General features: G+C 38.8%; 2 protein-coding genes across 14 annotated transcripts in view; one reads left to right on the top strand and one right to left on the bottom strand.

Annotated features, from left to right (window-relative positions):
• Positions 1 to 20000, top strand: part of LOC144973701 (set1/Ash2 histone methyltransferase complex subunit ASH2-like) — a 119135-nt gene that overhangs the window by 65252 nt on the left and 33883 nt on the right. The window lies entirely within an intron of this gene.
• Positions 1 to 20000, bottom strand: part of LOC144973699 (uncharacterized) — a 71197-nt gene that overhangs the window by 44986 nt on the left and 6211 nt on the right. The gene's annotated exons all lie outside the window — the stretch shown is intronic.

Here is a 20000-nt window from a genome sequence, read left to right as displayed (position 1 = left end):
TATACATATTTTTTCAGCACAGTGTTAATATACTTTAACGATAGCAAACATTTTTGTTCAAATATTATGATGTACAAAAGAAATCATAATGAGAAAAATGTTGTCTGCATCGTAACGAATGTGAGGATTTTCATATGGATTAAAACCCTAACACAATAACATAACGAAAATCACTTCCCCCAAATGGACACCTCTGCACTGTATAACTACAAACTACATGATATTAATTAACCCTTATTGGTCACATCATTATGTCAGATAGAGGTCCTCCCGTCCGGGCCAATTGACAACAAGAATACTTGTAGTGTTAACCTGACTTCTCTTTCATACCCCGACGCCATGGCCGGGCCAAAAGAACTTCTTGCAATTGTTTTCTTTTTATTTTCTGCTTCTCTTGCCTTGTTATTGCTTCTCACTTCTCACCCTCTTACCGGAGAGCGAGAAATTTCTCCGCCCTTGGAAGGGAATCAAGTGGGTGTGAAAACATCCCGCTGTGAGAAATAGAAGAGGGAACAAAGAAGGACCGAGATTGATATGGACGAATAAGAAAGAGATATACATAGATATATTCATACCTGCCAACACTTTCGCTTTTGGCCGAATCATTCCTATTTCACTCTTCCTTTTTGTACTATTCCTCCATTGTTTCTAAAATTCCGATTTTCAAAAATGCTGATAATGGTCGTAAGAAGAATCATAAAGAGCAAAGAAGGGGGGGGGGGGGGGGGGGGGGGGGGGGGCTGAAAGGTGTAATTCCTATTTTTTTGTCTCAAATTCCCATTTTCAGGCGTTCTGATTCCACTTTTGGAATGTGAAAGGTTGGCAGGTCTGGATATATTTACATCTACTGTTTTTCGTGTTTTATTCCTGGTATGTCTAAAATAACAAGCAATGATATTATGGACTTTCCTATAGTTGCACATTGGCGATTTTGATATTAGATTTAGAAAGACATTTGATATTCCATTTTGCGACGATCAACGATATTTTAAGTTTATTGTTAATTCATTTGAAGGAATTGAATTCCCTCTCAGGCTTTCTTTGTCTTTTGTCTTGTTGTAACAGATCTATGAAAAACGATCTCGTTCAGGGCGGTTTCACCATGAATTGCTCCTGCATATCAATGATAACAAAGTACCGAATTGCTTTATAGTGGGACCCGACTGAGATAAAACAAAATTATGATAGATAATTTTGTTAAATTAATATCTTTGAGACCAAACTATACTATTGTTTCTTATCCATCTCCCGATGTCCACATGAGTTGTATCGGATTTCCCCAATGTGAAATTGAATTTAAGCTTCAATTTAATATACGAAAACAGAGAAAATGGACGTTTCGGGTTTCCCCTTTATCAGCAAAACAACAGGATGAATGAAAGAAACACTACAGACGAACGAGATAATCTGGTAGTGGCGTTGTTAAGATTAATAAACAAAAACCAAGAACATTTTTCTCCACCCCGTCTACGAAGGTGGTGGTTCGCTATGCAGATCGTTTTTCTGTTTTTCATTATTGTTATCATCTACCTGACTATGGCATACTGTAAGCAGGCCGTAATCATTTTGACTATAATTTAATTTGTACGCTTAAATGACTAAGGGCTAACCCACACTGGAGACTGACTCCGACGCGTCTTCCGGATAAAGACGTCGGGCACGGACAAAATACTAAGAATAAAGAGAAGAGCCGCTAGACCTACCCATACCAAGCACCCGACGTCCTCTGCCGTTTGTTTGTTTTTTCGAGCTTGGTATGGATAGGTCTAGCGGCTCTTCTCTTTATTCTTAGTATTTTGTCTGTGCCTGTCGTCTTTATCTGGAAGACGGCAGAGGACGGCAGTGCCGGGTTGTCGGAGTCAGTCTCCGGTGTGGGTTAGCCCTAAGTCTAAACCGACGGTCGGAAAACGGAACAATCATCAAAGAGACATTGCAGAAGAAATAAATACATACACGTTCCTTGCCGGCATACCACGAACAGTTCGACGGCTATAAAATTTCATTGATTATTATTCATCTGAAGAAACGATAACGGTAATGACGCGAGACGATAATATAATAAATTAAATAATATGTTATTTGTTTATTATTCATTTATCGAAAAAAATGTATTTATATTAAATGAAATCGTAACGCATATCAACGAGATATCCATCAAAGGAACTTAACCACATTATAATTAAGGATGATCTTTCATAATGGAATGAACGAATGCAAACTTTCTGAAACATGCTGTGGTTTATTGACAAAACACTTTTTAAAGTAAAATTCTGGCCCATAAACTTTTCACTTCAAATACCGATTAAGGTGACCCCCCCCCCCCCCCATGCGTCAAACGTCTCAAGCCTTATACAAGGTATTTGACATCTGGGACATGGGTTATTTTGGTAGTTTTTTTCCGGGGGGGGGTCATCTTAATCGTTCGAGTTTAGAAGTAGTAAATGTTTTCTGGTTCATAATGAAAACAAAATACGTTTTGCTTTGTCAGTGTACGACAGAATGTTGCATGCCGCTATCCGGAAGTTTGGCCAAGTATCAGGTTTGAGAGTTTTTTTTGGTTTGTTTTGGTTAAAATGAGAGTCGTTTTAATCGATCGATATTCGAAGGACGAGTTTTCTGGCCAAAGTTTTAAATACGTGTTCCCCCCCCCCCCCCCCCCCCCCCCCCCCCCCCCCCCCCCCCCCCCCCCCCCCCCCCCCCCCCCCCCCCCCCCCCCCCCCCCCCCCCCCCCCCCCCCCCCCCCCCCCCAGAGCACTGCAGAATGGGCCTTGACTCAGATATTGTATAATAGAACATTTCATTTTATCCCATTTTTATCTCTTACTACATACTAGAGTACATGGAATGTACATAATACATACGTTTTCATTGGTGTTTGGGATCGGTCGGGACAATTCAAACGAGTTTGCCATCGACCCCAGTCACCCCATTGTTCCAGCACTTAATGTCCCGTTATTATCTATGCCACTTTCTCCCCAATTTCTTATCAATCCTACCTTTCATCTCCTCTACTCTGCCCTGAATGGAATGATAACCCTGCCGCTTGACCGTCCTCGCCCCAAACAACAACCGATAGTAAAAGGTTAAAATTGTCTTCATACCGTGTGAGAAGACATAACATAACGTTCTTCTTTTTTGTTTTTTTTCCGGTCACTATTTTATATTATCATTCTATTATTATCTCGTATGGCTCCCGATCTGTTTCCGATTTACAATCTGGAACGCACTGCTAATATATGTATTACTGTCACAGACATTGGTCAGATAATTATGGGGGCTTTTCTGTCGTTCTCTGAAAAAGAACCAAAAAAAAAAATAAAATAAATAAATATAAAAAAAAAAAAAAAAACCAAAAAAACACGTTTTAAAAAATTGGGCAAAATAATTTCGCCTCTCAAATTATATCCATCAATTAAAACGACAATCATCTTGTCAAAAACTCTCAAACCTGGGACTGCATTGAAGTCATTGAGAGTCATTTTTATCGATCGATATTTGAAGGACGGGTTTTCTGGCCAAATTTTTAAAAACTTGCTTTTATCGAGTCCGGCAATAAATTCCATTCAGCGTTATTTCTTTTTCGAATGGATATTCCGCTCCAGAGCGTATGCTCGTAACCTCTGTGAATTCAGTGGAAGATAATTCCATAATTATTAATTGTAGGTGTGCTTGCGTAACCAGCAGCACGTCTCTTAAAAATAGACTATCATCTCCTCGTGTTTAAATGACCCATTTCCAGCTTTGCTATATATTATTTTATGCTGGCTCTCTAGAATCTCCTCCTGGCTCCGATTGGTGGTCTCTGGCGTATGTCACCGTTAATTTAACTCTCTCCCTACCAGCCATTTTCAGGATTTTCCCCAAAACTTCACACCCAACTAACACAACATAAGATTTTTTTATCACCCAAACACAATAGCAGTAAAGTTCTTGTGATAAATAATTTCTTTAGCAAAGCATGCTTTACAACACATTGTTCATTTTCTTTAAATTTTATGATGTACAAAAGAAATTTGAATAACGAAAATGTTGGTTATTGTATCGTAACGTATGTGACGATTTTCCTATAGTTGGTAAGGACAGGGTTAAGATCAACAGAAAAGTCCGAGTAAAAATTGAACATGTGTTCTTGACATAATATATTGGATGCTTTTCCTTGTCATTGCAAACAAGACATCTAAAAGTCAAAAGGAATGAAAACTTTGTTCTCTTTTTAAATTTTGATTTTTACATTAAATCACAACCCACACCACAGCATAAAGATCTCCTCAACACTTGTTATTTCGTTGCTGTTACTCGTCATGTCCCCCTGATTTGCTTTCGCCAATGTTTTCTTGTTCCTGACACCCCACCCGGACACAAAATAATAATATTATTACATACGATGATAAAGCAAAAAGTATGGGCTTGATAGATAACAGTAGAAGGCGTAACATTACGAATTCAGACTCTACAAAAGTCAAGGGCCGCCTGTGGATATGTTTGGGATTATTCCGCTTGGACAATTCCATGACGCGGAGTTTAAATAAGATAAAATAATAAGACGTCATTGGATAGGGGATTCTCAAAGCAATAGGAGACGTATCATTTCAAGATTATCGTTTGGGGCGGTATCATTTTCTGGGGGGAATATTATACTTTTATATATAAATGTTAAGAACAATGTTGAAGCTATCATGAGGACAGACAGGTATACGAACGAGGAAGTGTTGGAGAATGTGAGAAAGGGAAGAATATGGATCGATAACATCAGAAAGAGGCAGTTACGGTTTCTGGGGACATGTTTGGAGAAGAGACGGAATAGAAACGTTGGTAACATCTGGGATGATCGAAGGAAAGAGAGCTAGAGGAAGACAAAGAATGACTTATTTAACTAACCTAAGAATGGCCAAATGTGATTTTAAAAGCAACACAGATTTCATGCGCACCGCAGAGGACCGTGATTCGTGGAGACAGCTGACCAGCAACGTGCTCAAGAGTACAAGCCACGATGGATGATGATAATATATAAATATATGGTCGGTGGCAGAGTTCTTCACATTCCAGATATATAGCTCTAGCAGAGGACGTTCATACCTTTCTCAGGCTCTAGGTTAACCAGTTAACGGCCGTAATCTGGAGAGACACGGCTGACAGAAATCGGTCGTTTCATTTGTCCAGATATGTTTTCTTAACCAGAGAGAGCTTCCCTACTCAAGAAAGACACGTATTTAAAAATTTGGCCTGAAAACTTGTCCTTCAAATATCGATCGATTTTTAAATGACCCTCATCTTGTCAAAAAACTCTCAAACCCGGGACTTCGCGAAGATGAGGGTCATTTAAATCAATCGATTTTTGAAGGACGAGTCTTCTGACCAAATTTTTAAATGCGTGTCGTTCTTTCTTGAGTAGGGAAGCTCGCTGGTTAAGAAAATATATTTGGACAAATGGAACGACTGATTTCTGTCAGCCTCGTTAACCTGCTTCCATTTCCTTATCTTTATCATCATTTCTCTTATGCTTTGTTTGTGCCCATCCATCCACCTGTCCTCACTCCCCCTCCCACTCTCTTCATTCACTCCAATAACCTGAATGTGCGTTACCTCTGCCTGAAATGCGATGTGTTCTCATTGATATCATCCTGTCGGCTATTTTAATGGGGGCGATCTATTGATACTTCTAAGATGACGTCACTCAGGTCTTCGGGTTTTTTTTGCCATCCGCGTTTATGAGTAATGCTCACTGAACTTCAGGTTTTCGTCCAACCAAGTCATCAATCACATGATTTGTTGCTGTACAACGATTGGATATTTCTTTTAAAATGTAAACACGCTGCTTTGCTTGTGAAAGTTGTAAACATACACATGTGTCAAACTGAAACAAAATGACCAATCGTGATGTTAGATATTTCGAAAGCTGTGAGCACTTTTCACTATGTGGGTCACTTTGATCACTTTTTGCAATGTGACCAATGACCTTGAGCACATGGAAAGTTAATATAGATCGCTCCCATTGACGATTGGTAAGTAGACACTACAGATTGCACATAATATCGTTTGGTCTTTATCTAGTCGATCATCATACATCTAAGTGGGGGTCGCTTAGGTCTCAATCTATTCTTTGCCAAGTTGTAGCCTTACAACTTACAATATCTCTTACCTTCCCCGTTCCCCGACTGTAGACAAGTTATCTAACCCAGATTTCTTCATATGACCCCTATACCTATAACAGAATGGCTTATCAGGATGTTGTATATTTCCGGCCTCCAATTATAGTCTTGGTTTCAATTGAAGACTGGGTTTCCAAAACACCCTAACTCCGCTTTTACCATTTTGAGATATAGATAGAATGCGCTTGGCCAAGGAGTTCACAACATTGCCATCCGGAAGTATAACGGACCAACACACAAACTCTGTGTAACCATGAACTTTTATAGTCTGGTTAATACAGTTTAGTGAGAACAACTCACAAACGCGGATGGCAAAAACAATAACAACGGCCTGAGTGACGTCATCTGCATACTATCTATTGAAAGGGTTATTTCCCCTAACATTTCTCACTCGGTCTATTATTTTATCATATTTAAACTTCAAATTCACGCAAAGTCTCAGGACATTCTTGTTCCACTTGATTCTTGAAATAAAATTTACATTTTCAACCAATGTATATCATGGATGGAAAGTCTCAACAAGTAGAAAAGTCGACTTCACGAGTTTTGGAAAATCAGCCTTCATTTCATCTCAATTAATTGCCATTCACCGACATTGATACAGGATTGAGAGAGAGATAGAGAGAGAGAGAGAGAGAGGGGGGGGGGGGGGGGGAGAAGAGACGATTTACTCAAATAATTTAACACTATGATTACCCCCTCCTCTCTTTCTCTCCTCCCCCCCCCCGTCCCCCCCCTCTCTCTCTCTCTCTCTCTCTCTCTCTCTCTCTCTCTCTCTCAAACATACTCTTACACACACACACACACACACACACACACACACACACACAGCCTCCCTACACAAAAACACACGCCCACATCTAATTTATTCCCTCTCAATCCTCCCCCCTCCCCCGTCTCTCTCTCTCTCTCTCTCTCTCTCTCTCTCTCTCTCTCTTCATCCCATCCCCCTCCTTGTGTCAAATTATATCCTTGATTGTAATTTGAAATGAATTAATAAATTAGCAGATGAGTGAATAAACACAGAAATAAACAGCTGGATGAATACACAAACAAATGGATGAATGAATGAAGTAATTAATGAATGAAACTAAATAATTTTTTTACCACAAGCTCGTAAACTTACAAACTATTCCAGCCTCAAAATTATATGTGAAGTGCAAGGGGTCCTTGGTGAAGCTTAAAACCTGTAATTGTTTATGTAAAGCTTAAACATCAGGAGTAACTCTCCCCCGTCCCCCCTCGAATTGCCGGTAACTTTTATGGCGTTGCAGTTAAGAGTTGAAGGAGTGCTGGTGGCGGAGTAGTGACCTTAGGTCTTTACCTCGTCTCAGTCCATTAAATATTCCGGCGAGTTGACATCATCAAGGCATCAACGTCTCTCTCAACTTGCCAAACAACGACAAAAAAAAAAGTCTTAAACCTGAGACCTTTTGATAAAAAATATATGCAAGTTAGAGTGGCCAGAATACCTTCACTTCACATATCCATAGATGAGATGAACCCCAATCTGTCGACAAAAAGTCTCTAACTTGCAATTTTTTAAAATTTGGCCAGAAAATCTTCACTTCATATATCCATAGATTTGGCAAGAAAACCTTCACTTCACATATCCGTAGATGAGATGAATCCCAATCTGTCAACAAAAAGTCACTACCTTGCAATATTTTTTTCTTCTCAAAAAGTCTCAGGTTTAAGACTTTTTTATTTTTGCCGAATTTGGGGGGGGGGGGGGGGGGGGGGGGTCACCTTAATCAATCGATACGAAGTTTCAAGTTTTCCGGCCAAAATTGAAAAATAAAATAGTTGTTTTGTAATTGTGCGGTGGTAAACTACTATACTACCTGTGGCCTCTAAAAACGGTAATGTATTCTTTTGATTTCTTTCTAAACTGGACTGCCGAGTTTTTAAGTCTCTTCGTTTATAGTTTGCAGCGATAAAACTATGATGTCTTTTTTGTTCAGTTTGTTTACAAAGTTATTTATTTATGGCCATGCTCTTTTCCTCTTTCATTCTCATGAATATTACTTAACGTGATCTTTGTTTGTATCTGTGTTTAGCCAGCGTTATAAGAATGGTATATTTACAATAAGAACTTACAATGTTTCCCTAAGTCACTAGTCACTCAAAACATGTTTTTAATGTACTCAATTGACCTCCACACGATGGGGTATTTTTGTAGGTAACGCTTAGTTCCCCCCCCCCCTTTTTTTTTTTTTTTGTTTTTTAAAAACTGAAACAAAGAGTCCTTGAGCAAGATAGATGCATGCAACCATAGCAGCACAACTACCACCACCACCTCAACCAACAACAACAACAACAACAACAACAACAACAACAACAAGGACAACAACAGTAGCAGCAGCAACAACAATGTCATCAACAACAAAAGAATACAAAGCCAAAACAGCACAAACTTAATTCTTTTGTACTTCATTTCTCTCTTTTTTTCTCTCTCCTTTTTTTTTTACACTCTCGATCATATCTATCACTTTCCCAAATTCCCCACAATCTCAAAACTCTCTCACTTTATAATATATATTTACATATGTGGTGTGTGTGTGTGTGTGTGTGTGTGTGTGTGTGTGTGTGTGATTGTGTGAGTGAATGTGTATGTATGTGAGTATTATGTGCGGTGAGTATGTGTGATTTGAGTATGTTTGTGTGTTTCTCTCTGTGAATGAGAGAGAGAGAGAGAGAGAGAAAGAAAGAAAGATAGAGAGAGAGAAAGATAGAGAGAAAGAGAGAGAGAGAAAGATAGAGAGAGAGAAAGAGAGAGAAAGATAGAGAGAGAGAAAGAGAGAGAGAGAGAAAGAGAGAGAGAAAGAAAGAGAGAGAGAGATAGATAGAGAGAGAGAGAGAGAGAGAGAGAGAGAGAGAGAGAGAGAGAGAGAGAGAGTTGTGTCACTCGGTGAAGTGTTAACGATCGTTACCACACAGTAAATGTCATCCATTTCAGCAATATGGGATTATCGATTGTCAACATCAACGACTCCATCATCATCATCATCATCATCATCATCATCATCATCATCATCATCATCATCATCATCATCATCATCATTATTATTATTATTATTATTATTATCATCATCATCATCGTCATCGTCATCATCACCACCACTACCTACCAGTTATCATCATCATCATCATCGTCGTCGTCATCATCATTATTCTCTCCGCCGTTGTTCACATTTGTAGCCCGACTATACTATGACAGACGCCTGTCTGTCACTACAGCGTCATGTTCTGATAAGGAGCAGCGTGAGTAAATCAAAATTGCCCTTTGTCACGCCATACACTTATGAAACTGTCACTGAGTATATAAATGAGATGGAGAACATGACAGAGGAGTCTAGAAGTTGAGATCGGTATCAATTTCTGGATTGCATACAACACCACACAATCTATTTCAACCAGACTGGCTGCAATGATTGTCATTGATGTTTTACGCATGTAACCAGCTTAATGCAGCATGTATACTTTCGTAGTATTTAATAGCTTCTCCGTATCGATGCTATACGTTTAGCTAAAATAATCACAAAATCCGCCAACGCACAAACAACAACAGAAACAAAGCTATGGGTAAATCTTAAACGTTTATAGATAGAATGCGCTTGGCCAAGGAGTTCACAACATTGCCATCCGGAAGTATAACGGACCAACACACAAACTCTGTGTAACCATGAACTTTTATAGTCAGGTTAATACAGTTTAGTGAGAACAACTCACAAACGCGGATGGCAAAAACAATAACAAAGGCCTGAGTGACGTCATCTTCGAACTATCTATAGAATTTAGTGAGAACTAATAATTAAAATGGCTTTCTAAAAACAATAACAAAGAGCTGAGTGACGTCAATTCTATTCCATCTAGAAATTGATTCAATACTTTTGTAAACATATTATTTTTAAAAATTGAAACAAAATACATTAAAGTTAAACATTGAATTATTCTCAGTCAACATAATACTTTTTACCATTCCCGTAACTTTTCATGAGAGGAATCAAAATCACCGTATATCATGTGTTTTTATTGATATTATGTCGTTTTTATTTTCACCCGTGTTCACAATATTATGATAGTCAGATACACGTTTTAATTTGAAGCCAAATATTTTGCCGAATTTGACGAAACGAAGCGACACTGGGCGATACAATCAAAGAATAAGAATCGTGGTGAATCAAGACTGAAAATATAACAATCTGACATCACTGAAGTCTTTAATCGATCGACGTTCAAAGTGGAAGTTTTCTGGCTAAAATAATTTTTTTTTAAAAGTGTTTTACCGGAGTGTGGCAATATAGTTGCAACGCTATTTGTAAAATGAGTACCTGGCCGTTAACAGCGTTGTCTCTGTATGAAAACAATTGTAATATCGCCTAACAGGCGTCATGTCACGTCCTGCATGTTAACTTAAGTTAAGGTTGAAACAGCGTTCTGAAGGAAAGGGAAGAAGTTAAGTTTGAAAAAGCGTTCTGAAGTTATCTCAGATACGCTTCGTGGCCTTCTTCGAGTTTGATATTTGCCTTGAGCACAATGTCTATGTCAACATTGTAATTGTAAAAGCTTTCACTCCCTATTATTTCGAGCATTTAGCCGTTTGTAGATTTAAAAGATTACACATTATGTGAAAACTGGATGGGCATGAAAAGCTGGCTGTTAAAATGTCATGCTAAAATCACCTACACTGTGCTAAAGGTAAGGTGAAACCACAGAGTAGATAGGTTAACCTTCCTTCTCTGTGGTGAAACTAAAACGAAATCATTGAGCATAAAATGTTCATTTCACTTATTGTGCGTTGTAGAATTTTAGACACTTCGCAATACTTTGATTAACTCACTCAACCCTAGAGTTTTTTGCTACTTTTCAAAATTGGAAAAAATGTATTAAAAATGAGCATGCGCATAGATAGTTTTATTCAACTACCATTAACATGTAAAAAACTAAAACCATTAGCTTTGATAGTACTCCTGTAATTTGTCTCAGAAAAATGTAATAATTAGGCATGGGGTAAAAGTAACCGAGGTAAACTACGGATATAGTCGGTGTTAGGGTTGAGTGAGTTAAGCATTCTGAAACATGGGACAGCGTGGCTCAGCGGTACGGTCTTTGCTTCATACCGAGTTCGATCAACCGCTGCGTGGCCTTGAGCAAGTCGCCTCGCCCTAGCTCACTTTGCGGTGCTGCACTGCGGCTGACGCCTGGGTTACTCCAGTCTTCCCTTGGAATAGACCCTAAAGACAAATTTCCCCATGAGGATGAATAAAAGGAATTTTATTATTATTATTTCATTGCCTTGCTCGAAGCTGCTAGTATACCTACTCTAAGGGTCGATTCAGATACATATTATAATGGTTTTTTTTCAGATTAGTCCTAAAATCTTTCAATTCTGACAACTAACTGTAAATTACTCACGCACACAAAGAAGCGTCCATTTTATCTGTTTTCGTATATTAATTTGAAGGAAGCTTACATTTAATTTCACATTATTTATCACACAAAGAGCATACTATCAGTAGACAATGCCTACCTTACATCGGACACACTATTATGTAACAGTCTAGGCATACTGTCTCATTTCCAATGTAATGCAAGTCAATGCACAGTAAGCCATTCACTCGTAAATTAAATATCAGACAGGGAAGCCAGCAAGAGACCTCTGATTTAGTTTAGTCTCAGTCAAGGTGACTTGTTATAAACTTTAAAAAAAATAGTCGTTTCTTTATCTATGCATCGACCGTCAATTATAGAAAACAGAAACCATGAAGATTATTATTATTATTATTATTATTATTATTATTATTATTATTATTATTATTATTATTATTATTATTATTATTATTATTATTATTATTATTATTATTATTTTTTTTTTTTACTTATTTATTTATTTATTTTATTTTTTATTTTTATTTTTATTTTTATTTTTTATTTTATTTTATTTATATTATTTTTTATTTATTTATTTTTTAAAATTATTTTTTTTAAAATTATTTTTTAAAATTTTATTTTTGTTTTTTAAATTAAAAAAAAATATTTAAAAAAATTATTATTATCACAAAGTGTGTGTATCAAAGCATTTAACCAATTAACGGGCACACACTAAACAAATCATATCACTGACCTTTAATAAGGTCATAAATAAGCTTCGAAATTAAAAATAACACAGGGCAAATTAGCATTGTTGCACATTTAGCAGGAACACGTTGACCCCCCTATATACTATTAATAATTAGATCCTTATCAATGCACACCTATAATAATAAATACACGCCAACACAAGGGCTGCTTTGTCAATGCTTTCACTTACACGTTCTAATTGCTGGACACGGAGTTGTTAAACATTGGCTTTGATTTGTTTTGATTTTGCTTTTTGTTTTTTTTTTTTCATTTTGGCATATCGAGTCCACAGCACCATCATATCTCTCAAACCTCGTTGAACGGTATAACCCACAGCGATCGCTTCGATCAACGAACGACCTCAAATTGAAAACACCCCGCTGTCGAGTGAAAGCTGGTGAACGCTCCTTTCAGCATTCTGGTCCAAGGTTGTGGAATTTACTACCACTAGAGATACGTTCTTCGTCTTCACTAGAGGAATTCAAGCGTCGATTGAAGACATTCTTATTCCGACAGGCTTTCTTTTGATTATGTGTATAATTAGCGTTGTTCGTGTACTGTGTTAGGGCTTCATTATTAAGTTAATCTTTGTTATGCGCCCAGAGCCCTCCTGATGAAGGGATGTTTGGCGCACTATAAATCTATACCATTATTATTATTATTATTATTATTATTATTATTATTATTATTATTATTATTATTATTATTATTATTATTATTATTATTTTATTTTATTATTATTTTATTTTTTCGATCCTTTGTTTCACTCGTGATTAATTTCAATTGGAAATATGACCTGATTTACTGTTTTTGATAGAACGAAGACGACGTCACTCAGGCCTTTGTTTTTTGGGGTTTTTTTTTTGCCATCCATCTTTATGAGTAATTGTCACTAAACTGTATTAACCAGACTATAGATAGTATGCAGATGACGTCACTCAGGTCTTTGTTATTGTTTTTGCCATCCGCGTTTGTGAGTTGTTCTCACTAAACTGTATTAACCAGTCTATAAAAGTTCATGGTTACACAGAGTGTGTGTGTTGGTCCGTTATACTTCCGGATGGCAATGTTGTGAACTCCTTGGCCAAGCGCATTCTATCTATACACGTTAAAGGTTACATATAGATAGTATGCGCTTGGCTAAGAAGCTCATAACATTGCCATCCGGAAGTATAACGGATCAACACACAAAACTGTGTGTATCCATGAACGTTTACAGTCAGGTTAATACAGTTCAGTGAGCATTACTCATAAAGATGGATGGCAAAAAACAATAACAAAGACCCGAGTGACGTCATCTTCGAACTATCTATACGTGCATTTTCACTTCATACGTAACATTTCTATTATTCTTACTTCTTACAGTTTACATAATATGGGCTATGAATTGTATATCGTGTCGTTCCGTTTCCTTTATCTCACGCGTACATTCTGCTCACCACTAACAGGCGGATATAACAAAACAACTCACTCACACACGCTAACCACCTGCTCTGACCTAGAACTGGAGAACGAGAAAGAGAGAGAGAGAGCAGAGAAAGAAAGAAAAATCACGGAACGCATAACGCACGTTTGTTGTTGCGTAGGTCGTCATGTCGACCCCATAACTCACGATAAATTTTGTGGTGGAGAAAGGAAGGAATTTATAACGAGCTAGGCGACCCCATTATATCAAAATTCTTGTGAGAATAATACCGTGCTCTGAAAAAACCCAACAACGACACATGCTAAACAATTTGGCTAGAAAACTCGTCCTTGAAATACACACTAAACGTGCCTCAAAGCGCTTTACAAAGGGTCCCTGACTAACAGCAACACGTAACATAAAGAACGATAAATGACGCCTGTTAGGCGATACTCATTTTTTTTTCAGACAGAGACAACGCTGCTAACGGCCAGGTACTCATTTTACACCTGAGTACTTTGAGAGAATGTGAGTAAAGAGCCTTTTCCAAGGACTCAACTATGCGCCGAGCGCCAGGCTCGAACCCAGGACCTTCCGATCCGAAAGCGAGTGTCATACCACTAGACCACATAGCTGCACCCTATTCACGACCCTATTATATCAAAATCTTTGTGAGAATAATACCGTGCTCAGAAAAAAAAAACACATTCTAAACATTTTGGCTGGAAAACTCATCCTTCAAATAGCGATCAATTAAATTTTTTGCTAAAATAAGAAAAGTAAAAAAAGTTTTGCCTTTATCATGTATGTTACTTAGCGTTCTTTTCCTTTTGCTATTTATTCCAATTTTCATTTCCGTTGGAAAAAAAAACAAAACCAACAACAAAACAATGGGAGCGATCTATATTCATGTTTTCGTCCAACCAAGTCATCAATCACATGATTTGTTGCTGTCTAACGATTGGATATTTCTTCAGAAATGTAAACACGCTGCTTTGTTTATGAAAGTTGTAAACATAGAGAGAGAGAGAGAGAGAGAGAGAGAGAGAGAGAGAGAGAGAGAGAGAGAGAGAGAGAGAGAGAGAGAAGGGGGGGGAAGAGAGAGAGGGGGGCAACGAGAGAGAGAGAGAGCGAGCGAGAGAGAGAGAGAGAGAGAGAGCGAGAGAGAGAGAGAGAGAAGAAGAAGAAGAAGAAGAAGAAGAAGAAGAAGATAAGTTTACCCCTATCGCAAATTTACTGCTCACCTACCCAGCATAACCACCTGCTCTTGCTTGACGTTTTATTATGTGTAGCGAAAGGAAACGCCTCAAGTCTGAAAAGCATGTGCGTTGTGTACTCACTCACATCGTAAGTGAAGGTTTTGAATATTATTATTATGAAAAGACTTTGCGGCAAACGACCCCATTCTGTCATCGACAGTCTTGTCTTGTGTCACGCCAACCAACCATGACTGCCCAGATCTCGTAGTCAATTCTTCGTAAATATGGAAGTGTTCTTGTCAATAAACGCTATGTTGTTTTTTTTTTTTTTTTGTGTTTTTTTTTTTGGGGGGGGGGGGGGGGGGGGGGGTATCAGTTTAGCTTCTACCTCCCTCTCTGCCCTTCTATAGAAGCGTTGTTGTTTAATACATTGAAATAAAAGGGATTTACAGATGCAAAACAAAAAACAAAACAAAAGCAAAACAACATAAACAACAATGGAGAGATAAATAATTGGTAATCGAACTGCATCTCTCTCTCTCTCTCTCTCTCCCTCTCTCCCTGCTTTCTACTAAATCTATACACATGCACACACACACACACACACACACACACACACACACACACACTCTCTCTCTCTCTCTCTTTTTATCTTTCTCTCCCTGTCTCTTTCTCTCTCTCTCTCTCTCTCTCTCTCTCTCTCTCTTCGTTTCATACGTGGTCAATAAATATAACGACATTGCCGTTGGAATGTGTGCGAAATTGGATCTGTGTTTGACTTTCTGTTCAAATACAGGTGGTGTCGCGGTGTCGTAAGCATTTCTGCATTTCATGCAGTCTTTAAGGCAGAAAGTCCCGTCTTTTCTGTCTCTCTGGGCGGCTATGTGGTCTTGTGGTATAACACTCGTTTTCGGATCGAAAGGTCCTGGGTTCGAGCCTCGCTCGGCGCATAGTTGAGTCCTTGGAAGAGACTCTCTACTCACAATCTCTCACCGTACTCAGGTGTAAAATAGTACTTGGCTGTCAACAGCGTTGTCTCTGTCGGAAAAAAATGTAATATCGCTTAATAGGCGTCATGTCTCGTTCTACATGTTACGTGTTGCTGTTGGTCAGGGACCCTTTGTGAAGCGCTTTGAGCACATTTAGTAGATATTGCGCTATACAAAAGCTCTAGTTTTTTTATGTCTCTATACTTATTTGTTTGACACAAAGCATAGTTTAGGGAGGGTGTAAGTTGTTCTTGACAACAGAGCATTTGCGTCTACAGAGTCAAAGATTTTATTTCGGTTTCTGACAAGTGTGAAAATGTCCGTATTGATCGCTTGTTACCCCTAGTATATGACTCTAGTACGATAGTTTTTCAAAGAGAGTATTTTTCGCTATAATTAATATTCGGCTCAATTACCTTCAAAAAGTCTTCCCTGAATTGACAGCAAAAAAAAGGAAGATAAATAGAGAAAGATAGAGAAAAGGAAAAATAAAAAACAAAACAAAACAATACAAAAAAACCAAAACAAATCAAAACAAACAAAAACAAAACAACACACACACACACACACACACACACACACACACACACACACATATATATATATATATATATATATATATATATATATATATATATATATATATATATATAGACTAATTTTTTAAAAAGCAACATCAAAAGTTATGAAAAATAAGAACAAAAACAACAACCGCAATAACAACAAGACTAATCGAACGTGATGGGAATCAAACCCCAATCAATAGCGTGCGAGTATAAAGGACACACTTTGAACAAAGGACGGTTAATTACAGACAGATAATCCTTCGTTGGACATCTCCAGGTTCGCTCATGGAAAGAGCTACATTGTTCGTGAAATCAGTATCATTATCATTGATATGACGATACCACTGTTGGGAATTCGGCCATTGAGATGCAACCCGAGGTAAAATTATAGACACGCCTCAGTATAGATAGAACGAAGATGACGTCACTCAGTTCTTTGTTATTGTTTTTTGCCATCCACGTTTATGAGTAATTCTCTTAACTGTATTATCCAGACTATAAAGGTTCATGGTAACACATAATTTTGTGTGTTGGCTCGTTATACTTCCGGAAGTATAACGGTTCTTAGCCAAGATAGTGTGCGCTTGGCTAAGAAACTCACACCATTGCCATCCGGAAGTATAACGGACCAACACACAAAACTATGTGTAACCATGAACGTTTATAGTCTGGTTAATACAGTTTAGTGAGATGTACTCACTGATTTTGTGGATGGCAAAAAAAAAAAAAAAAACCACACAAAAAACAACAAAACAAACCAATAACAAAGACCTGATTGACGTCAACTTCGTTCTATCTAAAGGTGTATTATTACGAGGACGATGTTATCATAGCTTTAAGGTTATTGATCGCATTAACGTCATTCACAAACCACATTGTTATTATGTAAGCTTGACGATGTAAGCGAAAACTACTCGTAGCTGTTGTCTCCTCTTACGGTATTATTGATAAATTCATTATTGACAAAATAAATCGCATGTGGCCTCTTTGTGGGTAGCCTAGCCGTTGTGTTATAATAATATTGAGGCTATAAATAAATAAATGTGTTGGTAACACCCATTGCAAAATTGAAAGACGGTTTATTGTTTTTTTAAAACTATCATTATGGTCTAGGCATACATTTTAAATCGAAAGTTGAACGGTCTATGCAACACTCAAGATGTCACTGAACACTCTCGTACCATAATATAGATAGTATGCAGATGACGTCACTCAGGCCTTTGTTATTGTTTTTGCCATCCGCGTTTGTGAGTTGTTCTCACTACACTGTATTAACCAGACTATAAAAGTTCATGGTTACACAGAGTTTGTGTGTTGGTCCGTTATACTTCCGGATGGCAATGTTGTGAACTCCTCGGCCAAGCGCATTCTATCTATACGCTGTATCCGGCTGTGAAGAAAAGCTATAGATAGAATGCGCTTGGCCAAGGAGTTCACAACATTGCCACCCGGAAGTATAACGGCCCAACACACAAACTCTGTGTAACCATGAACTTTTATAGTCTGGTTAATACAGTTTAATGAGAACAACTCACAAACGCGGATGGCAAAAACCATAACAAAGGCCTGAGTGACGTCATCTGCATACTATCTATATCATTTAGAGGCAGGACGTAAATAATAGCTTTGATGGGTGCGGGGGGTGGGGGGGGGGGGTGCGGGGGGTGGGGGGGGGGGTGCGATATGGGGAATTGGGGGGGGGGGGGGGGGGGGGAGAGAAGTACGTTTCATATGGCAAAAGAACATTTAAAAAAGCAACTAGAGAAAAAAAATACCAGAAAAAGCAAACAAACAAACAAGAAATCAGACCTACGCAAAACGAATCATAATAAAATTAGTAAACTCAAATATTTCTTCATCAACATTGTGAACATGGCCATGATGTCCGCTATGTCGCTTTCTGATCGGAAGGTCCTTGGGTTCAAGCCTCGCTCGGCTCATAGTTGAGTCCTTGGAAAAGACTCTTTACTCACATTCTCTCACCGTACTCGGGTGTAAAATGAGTACCTGGCCGTTTACAGCGTTGTCTCTGTCCGATTTTTTTTTGTAATATCGCCGAACAGGCGTCATGTCACGTACTACATTATGTTAAGTGTTTCTGTTGGCCAGGGGCTCCTTGTAAAGCGCTTTGAGCACGTTTAGTGGATATTGCGCTATATAAAAGAATAATATATAAAGAGTAAAAGCTCAATTTTATTATTGTTTACGATGTCCCAGACATAATCCGTCGGGCGTCATTGTTTACATTGTTTATGTCGTGCACACACACACGCGTGCGGTGTACAAAAAAAAAAAAAAAAAAAAAAAAAAAAATCAATGTGCACACATATTGTGTAACTCGTGGCGTTGTCCTATAAATCCGAAGACTACGTCAACTGGGGCTACTTAGGCCACCCGGGATAACTTAGGCCACTTACTGAAAACAAGATTGCTTATTTTATAAATTACATGTAGCTTTTATCTTTTAAATAATTAGAACCCAATAGCACTCACACACTAATAAGCACTCATGAATTTAACTTTTTTTAAAGCAAACTTTTTTATTCTACTAAGTGGCCTAAGTAACCCCGGATGGCCTAAGTAACCCTGGATGGCCTAAGTAACCCCGGATGGCCTAAGTAACCCTGGATGGCCTAAGTAACCCAGGATGGCCTAAGTAACCCTGGATGGCCTAAGTAACCCTGGATGGCCTAAGTAACCCCGGATGGCCTAAGTAACCCCGGATGGCCTAAGTAACCCTGGATGGCCTAAGTAACCCCGGATGGCCTAAGTAACCCTGGATGGCCTAAGTAACCCTGGATGGCCTAAGTAACCCTGGATGGCCTAAGTAACCCTGGATGGCCTAAGTAACCCTGGATGGCCTAAGTAACCCTGGATGGCCTAAGTAACCCCGGATGGCCTAAGTAACCCCGGATGGCCTAAGTAACCCCAGATGGCCTAAGTAACCCTGGATGGCCTAAGTAACCCTGGATGGCCTGAGTAACCCCGGATGGCCTAAGTAACCCTGGATGGCCTGAGTAACCCCGGATGGCCTAAGTAACCCTGGATGGCCTGAGTAACCCCGGATGGCCTAAGTAACCCTGGATGGCCTGAGTAACCCGGATGGCCTAAGTAACCCTGGATGGCCTGAGTAACCCCGGATGGCCTAAGTAACCCTGGATGGCCTGAGTAACCCCGGATGGCCTAAGTAACCCTGGATGGCCTGAGTAACCCCGGATGGCCTAAGTAACCCTGGATGGCCTAAGTAACCCTGGATGGCCTAAGTAACCCTGGATGGCCTAAGTAACCCTGGATGGCCTAAGTAACCCTGGATGGCCTAAGTAACCCCGGTTGACGGTACTTACAACATTGATGTGCTCACCTTCATTATTACATGCATTATTACGTGCGGCTATGTGGTCTCGTGTGGTATGACACCGCTTTCGGATCGGGAGCTCCTTGGGTTCGAGCCTCGCTCGGCGCATAGTTGAGTAGTCCTTGGAAAAGACTCTTTTACTCACATTCTCTCACTGTACTCGGGTGTAAAATGAGTACCTGGCCGTTAACAGCGTTATTTCTGTCCGAAAAAA

The sequence above is a fragment of the Berghia stephanieae genome, chromosome 5, assembly GCF_034508935.2.
Source record: "Berghia stephanieae isolate SIO BIC M18660-M18661 chromosome 5, UCSD_Bste_1.3, whole genome shotgun sequence".
In the NCBI taxonomy this organism is placed as follows: domain Eukaryota; kingdom Metazoa; phylum Mollusca; class Gastropoda; order Nudibranchia; family Aeolidiidae; genus Berghia; species Berghia stephanieae.
This window is presented reverse-complemented; position numbering and strand designations above follow the sequence as displayed.